The sequence below is a fragment of the Candoia aspera genome, chromosome 1 (genome assembly GCF_035149785.1).
Source record: "Candoia aspera isolate rCanAsp1 chromosome 1, rCanAsp1.hap2, whole genome shotgun sequence".
Taxonomy (NCBI): Eukaryota; Metazoa; Chordata; class Lepidosauria; order Squamata; family Boidae; genus Candoia; species Candoia aspera.
Window position 1 is genome coordinate 95,373,973 of NC_086153.1, and position 12,934 is coordinate 95,386,906.

A 12,934-nucleotide genomic window follows, 5' to 3' on the forward strand; every position below is an offset into this window, starting at 1 on the left:
ACAGACAGAGCAGTTCAAGCATTTACTTTGGCCTGCTGGTATTAAGAAATGATTATAGTTTTGTCATCTAATGAGTCACTAAAAATAGCTTGATTTGGATACTCTGAAGCATTTCCAGGTCCCATTTCCTCACTTAAAAAAAGAAACAAACAATAACAACAGTATAGTAGAATTATTACCAGCTGAAGTACTGCTAGTTTGTGTCAGATGATAATGTGGAAGAGGGAGAATAAGGAGGGACTGTGCCATATGAACTAACAATAAGCAAAATCATAGTAAGAAATATCATCTTTGCATTGAGGTTTACATGATACCACCCAGAAAGGCACAATAGTATAACTTAGTTAGAAAACTGTTATTCTCCTCAACGTGAAGTCCCTGTTTAAGGTGGAACTTAGTCAACTTTCTTTGCAAACTTACAAGGAAATAGAGCGTACGCATAATAAATCTATATCTCTATCCACAATAGAAGACTGTTCTGAATTATACATGTTTGCAAATTCAGGGGCTTACTCTGAATGTGTTTAGGATGGTAGCTAAAACTCTCTTTGGACACTTACCAGCACAACAGGCATATCTGTAATGTTTAGAAGGACAGAGGAAATTTTCATGACCAAGCCATATGAACACTATTCAGTGGTCAGTTTCAAAGGAGGTTGATAGGGCAGAAAACAAATGGCACCATAAGACTGTAGTCTTCATGCCTGGTAATATATAACAATCCTTGATGCATCTGATTCTTCATAGTTAGAAACTAAATCCTATGCTTAGAGCCTTAGTCTGATTCTTTTGTTCTTAAATTACACAGAACCATAGAACAAAGGCTCCCATGTGGCCAGTCCGATGTGATTTCTCCAAGTATACTAAGACAATGCAGACTCCTCCAATTCATAGTCATTGTTCTCTTTGCTTATCTGGTTTTGTTAGGTTTCCCCCCCCCATTCAGGCTTTGTCTTTTATCCGATAATGCCAGCAAAAATTTTCAAAGCCTACTGTAATAACAGCACCCCAAGGATTTGTGTGGAATACATGAACTACTAATCATAACTAACTCTTCAACAAATGACAATCCACTTTCATTGCTTTTTGGCACTCTGCTAATTAAACTCAATATAAACTTTTGTTTCTTGGCCTTTTCAAGTGGTTTGGAGTTGCATTCTACCAACAGGTCTATAAGCCTATTCAAGCATTCCAGTGGAACAAGCTCTTCTAACAGAAGAAGAACCTACCTTGAGACCTTCCAGTTCAACTTGGAAGGTGGAGGCATTAAAGCTGTTCTGTCCCCCTTGCCTCTCAGCACTTTAGACCCTCTAATCTATCCTGCCTAGCCAGAGACATATATTCCTAGCCCTCATGATATCAAAATGACAAAATGAGTGACGTGGTATCATGACACAAGCTCCACCCTTTCACACACAAGTACATAATGGGCACAGGTTGCATCACAACATTATGACACATGTTTGGCTACTTGCCTCCGTCACCCCCCATGGACAGTTGTGTGGCTAGCATAGACTCTCCCATGTATAATAATGGCTGTAAGCAATCCCTATCTCAGCTACTTAAATCCTAAATTCTTTGTCACTTGGCCACAAATGGATGCAACCTGGCCCATAGAAATCCAGGAGTGCTCTGCTTGTACCAGACATTCTTGGGTCTTTCATTACTGAGATGTGATCTGGGAATCAATAGGTGTCAACACCAGCTAAACTACAGGATCCTCATTTACATTTCTACTGAAATATAAGTTGAATGCTTTCATTTTGAACTTCTGTAGCAAGTTCAATAACAATAAACTTACTTTGGACTATAAGAAAGCATTGAGTTAGTGTCTGAATAGTGAGAGTTCAGCTTTTTATTCCCATGAGGTCAAAATAAAGGCTGAAGCTAGTGGCCTATCCTTACTTGTGTTTGTGTAACATATTTAGGCATAATACATTCATTGGGCCTATGTTCTGGAATGTTCCCAAATATTTATTGAATGAATGCCAGGGGAAATGGCCTTTCCCCCCATTTTTTCCTGAATTCCTAATGAATTCTGAACAGAATCTAGTTTCTTTACATTTTTTTCCCTTCCTTCTAGGGATTTTTTTGGTCTTGGTTTTATTTTCCATTTCAGTCTACTATGTCAACATTCATGGAAAAGAAAAACATGTAGAAAATGAAATACATGATATTAGCAGGCAAAAATATGGTACTGTATCAGGATTATAAGGAGAAAAAAAAATACAGGGATTAGAGTGAGAGTGTAGACCTACTTATAAAAGATAGTTGTTCATATTTCCTTGTCCATCTTAGCTTTAGTTATATCAAGACCCATATTCTCCTAATCTATCTGGAAAGAACATGTTTTCTCTGACAACTGTAAAGTAATTTCCTTTCTAAAGTTCATTCATGTTGTGGCCCTTAGGTTAAAGTCACTCAGTATGGAGTCACAAAGAATCAGATTAATCTATTCAGAATGGATTACTTGTGAAATAATTATTATTCAATATGAATGAGGGGAAATTATTAGAGCTGCATATGCTGATTTCTGAAATAACAGCAGTAGGGAGCAGCAAGGGTTGAGATGCATCAGATCCAACTATGCTTGCTTTTTCAAACACTGCAGCTTAAGCAAAGCCATAGAAAGTAAGCCTACGCAAGGCAGCTTGGATGTGCATCAGTGAGGCACTTTGTGCCTAAAAGGTGATGCAAGTTGCAAAACAGTTTCCCTCAAGGAAGTGCTTTACATTGTTTCACACTCTCCTTTTAGACTCCTTTAGAGGCCTCTTCCAGATTTTGCAAATGCCAGAAAGTGCTCCTGTGCAGATCAAAAATAAGTTTTGTTGTAAACAGCCCAGAGTCCCCCCTTTTGGGGGGAGATGGGTGGTGATAAGATTCGCTAGATAGATAGATAGATAGATAGATAGATAGATAGATAGATAGATAGATAGATAGATAGATAGATAAATAAAATGTTTGCTTCACTCTTAGAAATGAGAGAGTTGTACCGCTTCACAAGCTTCACAAAGCAGCTTTGAGTTCACTCAAACCTACTGTGGAAAAGGAGCATCCCCTGTGGAACAGTAATTTCAAACAACAGATGCAGATCCACCCCAAAGGATGTTTTTAAATTCTTGAAAGAGGATCCACAAGGTCATTTTGTTTCCAATTTACCTCAGTCGCTTCCATGTTTTTCTCCATTCTCTTCTAACATTTCCTGCTTTAGAAATTTCTGAATGTTTCTTGTTTTTCTTACATTAAAATAAAATCACATCAGTAGTTTCTTGTTCCCCTTTGAAATAAATTCCCCTCAGTTATCTTTAAGGGCTTCTGAATTCAAGAGTCACAACCCTTGCTGAACATGAGTTGGCCCACACATCTCCAGCTCAGCTACAGCACCTCAGATGTTCTTGAAGAGAGATGAGAACTGAATTTCAGAAAAGGGATGGGGAGAGGGAAGGGGGGGCAACATCTCAAGTACAGGGATTACGGTATAAAAATGAAAGCAACAAGGAGTCTGTTGAGAGAGTTAGAAAAGGATGGCAAGGAAGGCAAAAACATTCCAAATTTACTGAAGGAGAAGAGATATCAAATTAGGAAACAGCAAGGCAATGGTTACAGAACTTAAAAGGACATATAGAATAAAAATTATGGCACTTTTTTAAAGGAAAGGGGCAAGAGAAGATGAAGCAACAGCAGAAGAAATGGGCAATTATCACTCCAGAGAAACACATATAAATATGTAGCCCAATAGTCTATAGTAATTTGGCAAGGGAAAAAAAAATCCAAAAAGTAACACTCATGAAATCAGTTTAAGCACCAAGAAATCATGGTGGCTCCAAGACAAAGTTAATGAAGAATACTTCATGATAATTTTAAATTAGTTAATAGCTACATATGATTCACATCAGCATTGGCATGCTAAAATAAGAAGAGATTCCATGCAAATTCCAAAGTGATTACTCATTCCCATTTAGGAGCATCTACGGAAGGCTTTCTAAATGCAGACAAATGCAACTGCCTTGAGCATTTTTACACGATTTGTAACAATTAAAAAAAGCACTTATGCAGATTCATTTCTTGTTTTCTATGGGTGGTATTTGCTGATGGAAACCATCAGTGACCTCCACGTTGACCAACTATCACTAAGTACTTTTCAGCTGATTTGGATCTTACATTTATTAGCTTCACATCTCTCAGGTTTGAGAGGAGGCCAGCCAGAGAGGAAAGATAGACAGAAATAGCATTCATAAGTCACTACAACAGTGATAAGTGAGTGAATACGTAAGTCCTCCTTGTGGCAGGTGGTTTAGGCCAAATATAGCACAATATGGGCTATATGTATATGCCGAATCCTTTGATTCAGTTCCCAGTCCAAATGCAGACATGTTTCCTGTTAATGAAGTGTAGCATATGGTTAATTGAATATACTTTCTAAAATCTTCCTCCTTACTGTTATACTGAAGGGAACATTCTATATTTGTTTGCACTTCTTTACATGAATTCCAGTTCCTCAAATTCCAGACACTGCAGTAGATATTCCTAGTGCATTCATATCTGTGCCCTTTAAAAAAATAGTGATTCCACATTTTAATATTTGTAATGAGATTCTATGCAAGTCCTGATCTTTCTCCTTATAAACTAGTTTATAGGAACTATCATAAGCCTGATGAATGATCTTTGGGGATTCATAGGAGTGTGATTTTCTTGGTTCTTCCTGACCTTTGAGCAACTTTCAATATGACTGACCCATCTTCTAGGTATCTGGTAATAGGAGATACCACTTTACAGAGGTTCCTGTCCTATCTCTCAGGTAGAGGTATTCATTTCTGTGTGCATACAGTACATGTACGCATCTGTGTGCATGTGTAAGGGAAATCACCATTCCAGAGTTGTGGTCCATATGTCTGTTCTGGATGGGAATACACTTCCCCAGAAGAAGCAAGACTGCAGTTTGGGAGTGCTTCAGAATCTGGATCTCTTTTTGGTATCCCAGACTATAGTGATGGCCAGGAATGCCTTTTCTCCAGTGGGACTGGCTTTCAGTCAATAACTCCTCCCTTAGATCATGAAATAGTCTATATTTTGCCAAATAAATACTCTGTGCCATACATTCTCAGAGTGAACCAAAACTGCCTTGATATAAGTAAATGGGTTGATTTGTGCCATATTAAATATAGGGCAGCATGAAGATAATATTTGATAGGATTTTGCTATATAACATAGCCAACAAAGCAGTTGCCAACATGATAATGTACCAGTTTCTTATAATGGTAATTAAAAAAAAAAAATTAGCAGCAAAATAGAGCTATTTTTAAGTTGGCTCATCTCACAAGTAACTATGTGGCCAGTTGTATGAGTCCTTGTCATGTCATGATATAGATGACTGTCTAATTAAAAAGTTTGCATTCAGGCCTGTCAGTGTAAATAGACTTCTAAATATTACAGCCCAACCACAGGATAAGCCTACTAAAAATCATTTCCAAATTAGTGAAAAAGATTAGCTACACTTTTTAACCTTGACTAGTTTCATATTCAAGACCTAAAATTTATTTATTTATTTATTTATTATTCAAATTTAATTACCGCCCATCTCCCCCAAAAGAGGGACTCTGGGTGGTAAATAAATGAATTAAATAAAATAACTTTAAGAATTATGTGACTGCTTGCATATGTATGCATGCCATTGTCTTTGAATTTTTAAATCTTCCAAATCCCCCTGATAACTAATAAATTTATGTGTCTGTGAATGGGGTGGGTTACAAAACCAGTGAAACAAACAAACCTATCTTGCATAGCCAGTTAAGTGTGTGGTTCCACAAGACATACACTGAAGAAGTATGTCTGAAGTATGTCTGAATACCAGTGGTATTCAGGGTACTAACTTCTAGTATTTATATTTTATTATCTATTGATCCTTATTTTAACTGACTATGCCCATTTTGTGCACCAATGAGCACAATGAAAAAAATGGAATAGGACAGCTTTTCTTTCTGGAAAAACTAAATGGTTCAAAGCTGGGAAAGGCATGCCTCAAGATTATTTATTTATTATTTATTATTCAAATTTTGTTACCGCCCATCTCCCCCAAGAGGGACTCTGGGCAGTTTACAATAAAATTAATACAATAAGAATACAAGTTAAAATCCCCCCAAAATAAAAGAAGTTACGAATATAAAATACCATATAAATAGATATGCATCACCTTTTTTTTATTTTACATGGACAACATATCATGAAAAATGCTGGACTAGAATAAATATTAGTTGGTATTACAATTGCTTGGAGAAAAATCAACAATCTCAACAATGATGATACCACTTTGATGACTGAAAGCAAGAAAGACTCAAGGAAGATCTTGTAGGTAAAAGAAGAAAGTGCAAAAGCTAGCTAAGTGCTCAGTGTTAAAAAAAAATCTAGTATGTCAACAGGTAATGCAAACAGGCAGGAAAGGAGAAGTAATACATTTTATTTGCTAAGTTAAAAAATTCACAAGTGTGGTGACTATAGCCATGACATAAAGAAATGTTTCCTACTTGGAATAAACCGTATGACACATCTATACAGAATACTAAAGTGCATAGACATCACACTGACAACAGTGTGTCAAAGCTGTGGTTTTCCCAGTTGTAACATATATTTGTGGAAAGCTATATCATCAGAAAGGCTGAATGACGAAAGAGACACTTTGTAGTCCTGAAGAAAATAGTTGAGAATATCAAGGTCTGAAAAAATCCAAGTAATTCAATATCAGATCAAGTAAAACCAGATTGCTCACCAGAAGCACCAATAATAACAACTAACTAAAGCTTATATATTGTGGACACATAATGCAAATACAAGACTTGTGGTAGAAGACTGTGATGCTTGGAAAAATCAAAAGCAGAAGACAAGGTGACTAGAAACTAACCTGCATCACAGAAGTATGAACTTACAGGAACTCAAAGAAACAATTATTGACATACAGTGATGTTCATTGGGTTACAGAGAGTAAGGAGTGACTAAAAGTGATTGAACAACAAAGTAATAGATGAAGAATTTGTGCATGAAAGTATTAGCTATGTTTAACTCTGTGTTTAAAGAGAGGTGGAAACAAACGATTAAGTTCCAGAACCAAGGACACAGGTGATGAGAACTTCTAAATATGTGATTGACCATTTTTGGTAGTGTCAAGAATGGATCTTGGGGGAAAAACTGACATAGTATAAAAGGAAAGAAGTTAAAAGTGAAAGTAGAACAACTAGAGGAAAAGGAAGTATGACTCTAGTCTATCTTCTATTTTTTTTCATACAAATCTCCCAAGAAAATTAAGAGAAAGTGATCTTTAAAGAAGCAGATGTAGAAGCCCCTTGGACCAAAGTAAAAAAAAAACCTATGTAGCAAAGTGTCAAAGAGGTGTGTGGATTTACAGTACTGAGAAGCATGAAAAAGGATGCAGAAGAGAATGAAAAAGACTTTTGGATGAGAAGAAAAGGCATATAAGAGAATGACTGTTGCAAGAAGTAAGAATGAAAGATAGTATATAATGTGTATATGGATAAAAAGATAGTTGCAAAGAACTATTGCAAAAACAGTTAAGATTAAAAGAGATACAGAAAATCTAATTTTGATAGAAATCTAAAATTATTTGGAAGTAAGAATAGGGGCCCAAACAAGAAGCCTTCACCAGAGTGAAGAGAATTAAAAATAAAAGAGAAGAAAGGATTTGGGATGAAACTGAAGTGAAGCAATGCTGGAAGGAGTATTTAAAAAAACCCAACTGCATGACAATGATAACTATATGTTGAAGAGTAGAATTGAAACAAATTTTACAAATGTTAGTGTCAGAGAAAAGAAAATGATGTCCGGGAAGTCATAAATGCTGTGATGATGTTGGAAAAAGGTAAAGTTACAGGCATAGATGATAATAACTCTTAAAACCTAGATGTGGTTTGCTTATGAAGTGGCTAGGCAACCTGTTTAATGTGTGTATGATGATCTTGTCTCTACCTGACAGTCCTAAGACTGTCATTGTTCTGCCATACAAAAGAAAAGGTAGGAAGAATGAATACAAAATGAGAGGGAAATTAGTTTGCTAAATGTACTTGGGAAGTTTGGGGCAGAATTTTAATCAAAAGGATATGAGAGAAGACAAAGAGCAAAACTTGAAATGTATAGTGTTAGCCAGGCAGGCATTGTATAGATTATTTTATGTTTGTTGATTTAGGGAAAGTACAGTATATGACAAAGTGAATAGGCTTGAATTATGGAACATTTTGCACAAAACCAGAGCTGAAGGTTGGTTGCCCAGTGCAATTAAAATCATATATGATATAAATAAAATAGTGTGAGAATAAATTGAATGTTTCGCAAATGGTTCAGCACTGAGCAGAGAATAAGGCAAGGCTGGGTAATAGTTGTTGAATGTGTTTATGAATAAAAGTATATGGAATACTTCTGACATTATACTTATGGGGTAGTAGATATAAATGTATGTGTATGTAAATGTACGCCTTGTTATTGGTTTAGAACCTGAATAATCTGCAACAAAAATTAGATGCAGTGGTGCAACAAGGAGTAGAAATCTGAAAATTAATGAATCAAAATCGGAGGTAGTTTTATGGAATATTTTTTAAAATCAGAATTAATTCCAGAAAAACAAGGTTGAAGAAACAAGGTTGCACAAAAATGCTAAGGGGAACCAATTTAATTTAGCTACTGTATATGGGACTTTCCCCATGCCTTTGCTCAAGAAACCAGGGTGTGCCATAAGTGGTGGATAGTGGAATGATTTGCTGGTATGCAGGTTCGCTGCAATATAAGTGGGATGTGAAAGGTGAAAGGTCCCTTGTGCCAGCACCGAGTCATGTCTGACCCTTTGGGGGGAGGCGCCGCTTTCGCGACGTTTTCTTGGCAGACTATAGCGGGGTGGTTTGCCATTGCCTTCCCCATTCGTCACCTTCCCCAGCAAGCTGGGTCTTCCTTTTACCAACCTCGGAAGGATGGAAGGCTGAGTTGACCTGGGCCGGCTACCCGAGAGTCCAGCTTCCGCTGGGATCGAACTCGGGTTGTAGGGAGAGTTTCGGTTGCAATATTGCCGCCTTCCACTCTGCACCACACGAGGCTCTCATAAGTGGGATATCCCCTGACAAATAAGCAGTATTTGTAGGCCATGAGCAGCAGTGTCAGCAGAGTGTGGTGAACTGCATGGGAGAGCACAGTTTTTACAAAACGCCACAGAAATCCCCAAATGGCACGGTGACAGGGCGAGTATGGACTGCTTTAAAACTCCAGCCTCATTTCCCTGGCTGCAGGTAGAGATGCAGTCGGTATTGGCATATGGCCAAAATGAAAAACATTAGATGGGCTTACGACCAGGCAACCATAGATGAGATTGCAGCAACTGTATTGGCTGAGGCTCCATGAGGAAAAAACCAATAGCAAGTTACATGTACCAAGAAAATTCCTGAAAAGAAGTTCAACATTAAAAAAAAAATCATATTGCTGAAACTTGAGACCTCCAGCTTGCAGGTAACTCTCTGAGTAATAGGGAAAAAAACCAAAGAGCTATATTAAATACATCTAGGCAGTATGATGTGACAAGATCAAAGCCTTCAGGAAGTCCAGTTACTATGTAGCCAGAACTGAAAGAAAAGCTAGAAGTTTATTGAAAACACTTAGAATGGGAATATGAAACTTCTGCAATATGACCCAAGCAAAGCTGGATATTGTTTATGTGGAATGACATGGACTAGGACAGAATTCCTACAAGTAAGCGAACTAAAATGGACAGGATATGACATTTCCAATCAGACGGATTCAAAATATTCTATTTGGAAATGAAACTCACAGAAAAAATGAAGTAGTAATTATCATTCCCAAACATACAGTATCACTACCTGTGTAATGGGATACAATCCAGTCATGACAGAATAATTTCCACCAGGATTCAAGCACGGCCACTCAGTTTTATGATTATATAAATGCATGAACCAACAATGAATGCTGAAGAAGTACTTGTTCTATTCTATGGAAGATTACAACAAGTAATAGATCAAACCCCAAAGAAGGATGTTTTAATAATTATTGGTGATTTGAATGCAAAAGTTGGAGAGGAACATTGTAATCAAATAGATAACTTATATTGCAACAGATGGAAAAGCTGTATGCTGAATTAGAAAACGCTGCTGGGTGCTGACTGTGGAACAGACCACCAGCTACTAATCACAGAAATACACCTCCAGCTGAAAAACAGTCACAACTGCAAGATAGATGGCTATATCAATTGATATAATAAGGCCACAGAAGTAGCTAAGAAAAGAAGACTGGCAAAAGTCAAAGAGAACTAGGGAAAATTAAAGAACTTAATGCAAACTTCCAATGACAAGTGAGAAGAGATGTAGAGGTATATTTGAAGTCAAAGTGTAGACATATAGAAGAAAATAACTAAATGGGAAGAACAAGGGCTGTATTTAGAAAATCAGAGAAATAAAATCAAGGAAATATTCTAACTCCCTGTCAATGTCATAAGGATCAATCACAGAAAGGAATTAATGATGGAACTTAATATGCGGGGGGGGGGGGGAGATGGAAGGAATGTATGCAAAACATCTACAAGAAGACCAATTCAGATGATACTGTATTAGAAAAAGAAGAATATAAGGAGGAGCCAATGGTGTTTAAGGAGGAAGTCAGATAGGCTATAAAATAACACAAATAAGAAGTGCCAGGAGTGGATGAAATCCCCACAGAGCTCTTAAAGGAGGGTAGTGCAGAAACAATAAAGATCATGTCAGCCCTCTGCCAACAAATATAGAAAAATGAAGCATGGGCCAGAGTAGAAAAGGTCTATGTATATTCCCATTCCTAAAAAATTAGTTGTAAAGGAATGTCCTAATTACAAAACAATAGTCCTAATAACACATGCCAGCAAGATTCTGTTGAAAATTCTGCAGAAGAGTTTAAAGCCCTATATGGAGAAAGAAGTGCAATCGAACAAACAGGTTTCAGAAATAACAGGGGAACATGAGAACTTATAGCTAATATTAGATGGATGATTGAAATAGTAACAGAATATAAAAAAGAGCACTACTTCTGTTTTATAGATAACTCCAAAGCTTTTGATTAAGTTGATAATTCAAGACCTAGGTAGCCTCTCAAAGCAATGGCATACCCCAGCATTTGATTTTTCAGATGAGAAATCTCTACAATAACTAGGAAGCCACATTTAATAACATGAAATGATTTACCATCAGAAAAGGAGTCAGAAAGGGCTGCATTCTATCCCCATACCAGTTCAGTCTATACACTGAATACATCATATAGACTGCAAGTCTGGAAAAACTAAAGCTTGGAGTTGAAATTGGTGGAAGGAATGTAAATAACCTGAGATATGTTAACACTACATTGGCTGCAGAAACTGAAGACCGAAGAACAATCATACTAAAAGTTAAACAGGAGATTGAAAGACAGGGCTTTCCTTGAACATCAAGAAAACTAAAATTACATCAACTGGAAAACTAGAAAAATTAAGATAAACAATGAGATAACAGAAGTAGTTGTCAGTTATAATTACTTAGGCTCCATAACTGATGAAGATGAAGATGCAAAAAAGATTGAGAAAAGAATAACAATGGACAAAAAGGCATTGAGGGGCCTAGACAAGTTCATGAAAGATGGAGACATTTCAATCAAGACAAAAGTTAGAACAGTCAATTCAGTGGTATTCCTGTTATAAAGTACAGATGCCAGGGATGGACTCTGCGCAAGAGCAAGAGAAAGATTGATTCCTTTCAGCTATGGTGCTGGAGAAGGCTGCCTCGCATTCCTTGGACAGCCAAGAGAACCAACTATTCAACATAAAGGACATCAAGACAGAATGATCACTGGAAGAAGTATCATGAAACAAAGACTAGGGAAACATCGTGAGGGCAGATGCATCTATGGAAAAGATGATGGTACTGGAAAAGGTGGATGAAAGGAGAAGAAGAGGCCGATAACACATGAGATGGATAGATGGATTGCTGGAAACCACAAAAATGCACCTGCAAAAATTTCATGAAGAGGTGAGAGACAGAATAGCTTGGACAGCATTCGTCCATAGTCTCACCAGGAGTCAGCTACCACTCAATGGAGGATCACTCAGAAATATGGGATTTTAATACACAGTAACAGAAATCTGGGAGAAAAATGAGGTAAAAGAGGAAACTATCTACAATTCATGCTCTCCCTTAGAATCATGCCTGCCTTTTATGGACTTTTAGTTTGTAATAACTTTTAAAACATTTCACTCAACCCACTTCAAGGAAAGAGCAGGAAAAGAACAAAGTGAAGAAAAGATGTACAGTTTCCATCACTGACTGCCAAATGTCTGTATTTGTCTTTTTTCGCTTACTTGGGACGTCATGCATTTTTATCATCCAGAAAGGGGTGAGTGGGTAGGTCAGAGAACATTTATGAAATATTTGTAACACTGGGACAGTATCAAGAATCCTATTTCCAGATACCAAATAAACCACCTTAAAGAATCAAAAGCTAGTAAGTTTGAAAATAGACAATTAAAAATAATTAAGATAAATCTAGCCTTCTTTCTCACTTGCATTGTTTGGCTCATTCTAAGGAGATGAAATGGCAATTCACTGAATAATTGATTAAATACACTCAGTATTCCAAAGAAAATTGGAAGACAATACAACAGAATCTAACCTATTCACAAAACCCAGCAAAAATAAAAAGGCATAACAATAGGAAAATGTTTTTTGATGTTACACTTAATGTTTACCTGGAAAATTAAGCAAAAGAATACCTGTTGGCTCATAAAGCAGCTGAATGAAATTTTCTCATTAAAATAGGAATCCTGTATGTCATTGGTACTCTATTGTAATTATGGGTAAGTACTATGGGTCTTTAAAATAAAGATGGCTATATTAATATGAAAAGATGTTAGGCTTTTTACAAAAGAATTATTTAA

At 36.7% G+C, this 12,934-nt stretch overlaps 1 protein-coding gene across 1 annotated transcript in view; it reads right to left on the reverse strand.

The window, feature by feature from the left end:
• The window catches only part of LAMA2 (laminin subunit alpha 2), a 352,961-nt gene that overhangs the window by 173,534 nt on the left and 166,493 nt on the right, over positions 1-12,934 (reverse strand). The gene's annotated exons all lie outside the window — the stretch shown is intronic.